Raw genomic sequence first — 2,481 nt, forward strand, 5'->3', positions numbered from 1 at the left:
GGACTTACAAATTCTCTTGGCATATTATGACAATCACCAATGATTTTAGCCCACCTGATGAGAAGATCTGTGTTAAAACATTCTCATTTCTAATAGAATTATTAAAATCTTCACATCTCATTTCTCATTTGGGTTTAAATAAAATTTTTAAAGGTTAAAAATATGCAATGAACCATAGAAAAAAGTATAGATGACTTGGCCAGAGTATATTCTGAAATTTAAAAATTGTCATAAATTTTGTAATAGTTAACAAAAGCAATTAAATAAAATCTATAAAAGATTAAAATAATAAAAGATTAAAATCTTATATGATAGCATTTATACAACATTTTAAGGTTTTCAAAGAGCTTTACAAATGTTATCTTGAGTCTCACAAAAATCCTATGAGAAGGGGTAGCTAGGTGGTGCAGTGGACAGAGCCTGGAGTCAGGAGGACCTGAGTTCAAATCCAGCCTCAGACACTTAATAATTACCTAGCTGTGTGGCCTTGGGCAAGCCACTTAACTCCATTGCCTTGTAAAAATCTAAAAAAAAAAATTCCATGAGAAAAGTGTTGTTATTATCCTATTTCAAGGATACACTATATTTATAATAATATGCTATTATTTTCTTATTTTACAGATAAAGAAACTGAGTCATACAGAACTTAGGTGGCTTTCCCAGAGCCACACAATTGGTAAGTATATGAGGCAGGATTCAAATTAGGATCTTCCTAATGCCAAGTTCTTCTCTACCTACCATCTGAAAACCAAACCAAACCCCCCCCCCCAAAAAAACAACCCAGAATGTAAAATAGTAGAATTAAATGAATTAAAAAACAATCAAAGAGAATATTTTTGTTCCAATTCCCCTTTCAGATCTATCTGAAGTTAACTGTTTTCTTTCTTCTTTCCTTCTATTCATTTGCAATCTCTGTTTATGAGTATAATTCTGGTTCTGCTGATTGAATTCTGCATTAGTTTTTAAAGGTCAACTATTTGTCTTTTTTAAAAAACAGTATCATAATGTTTTATGATACTGTGGATGTATCATTTCAACACATACAAGCTTACTCAGGTTATTTTGCAAGACCACAACAATATGCTACAATAGAAAACAATTCTAGAATTATTAGACTATAAAAATGCTTCCTCTTACTATTAATATTGCTTTTCTTTTAATTTTAGAATTATTTATTGTTTTTCAATATACTTTTATCTTTGTATAATCTAACTCATAGACTGTTCTACGAGTTCTTCTATTTGTTTTATTCTCTTTTCTATCACTTTTCTATTCACTTTTCTATCACAAAAGATTATTCCTCTTTTTTATCCTGTTATTTTTTAAAAAATTATATTACTGATCCAACTATAATTTATTGTAGTGAGGGGTGAGTTATAGTTTCAAATCTATTTTTAACATAATTATCCAGTTGCTATAGCTTTAAAAAAAACTGAACAGTGTTTAGCAAACATTACTCTTTTAAAATAAAGATTGCTTTCAATATATCAGTTTTGTATTTTGTTCCATTACTCATTTTTTTCTCAGAGCCAGGTTTTTTAAAAAAAATCTTACTTTCCTCCACACACTTTACAATCCAGCTATTCCTCTTGCACAATATGCTATCTCCCAATTTTGTGACTTTGGACAGGCTAACTCGTACTTGAAATGCTTTCTCTCTTTTTCTCTACTTGTTACCTTCTTTGGCTTCCTTTAGGACTCAGCTAATCTCATCTTTGGAAGGAAATCTTTCCATGTCATCAATTCCTCCCTTTCCTTGAATCAAAGTTTATTTACATGTTGTTTCCCCACTTACTCTGTGTGGCAGACAGAGACAGAAAGACAGAGAGAAAGAACAGGAAAGTTCTGAAGGGTGAACAGGAAATCTCCCTAGTATAGGAAAGCTTGTCCCCTAACTTGTACTTTGATTTCTAGCAGCTGCAAATCTAGAGATTGCTTAGAGTAGACTTCCTTGGTAGACTTCCCCTTGATGAAGCTAAGATTTTTCCTTCCTTTCAAATCAAAGATTTTACTCTGCCCTAATGTGCTTCCCAGGGCAGCTGATAGCACAGTGGATATAATAGAAATCTGGCCTCACACATATGATCCTGGGCATATCATTAGCTCTGTCTGCCTTAGTTTCATCATCTGTAAAAGGAACTGGAGAAAGAAATGGCAAACCACTCTGGTATCTCTCTGCCAAGAAAACATTCAAGTGGGATCACAGAGAATTGGACCTGATTGAGAAACAACTGAACAACCAGTGTGTTGTTCATCTTACTTAAATGTATGACTTTTCCAATTTCCATTTACTGCTTATTTTGATAGTCAGATTTACTAGTCATTCTTGATCATTTTTTTGTGTACTAAGGATAGGAAGACCAGCAGGGAAAAATAAGTTAGCTGTTATTCTTCCCTTTAACAGGACTAGGAAAAGTAGCTTTTGTTCCAAACCTTCTAAAGAAGAACATTTTACTCTAAGATCAGAAATATTTGAGGTAT

Source organism: Macrotis lagotis, chromosome X (genome assembly GCF_037893015.1).
Source record: "Macrotis lagotis isolate mMagLag1 chromosome X, bilby.v1.9.chrom.fasta, whole genome shotgun sequence".
NCBI classification, from domain to species: Eukaryota; Metazoa; Chordata; class Mammalia; order Peramelemorphia; family Peramelidae; genus Macrotis; species Macrotis lagotis.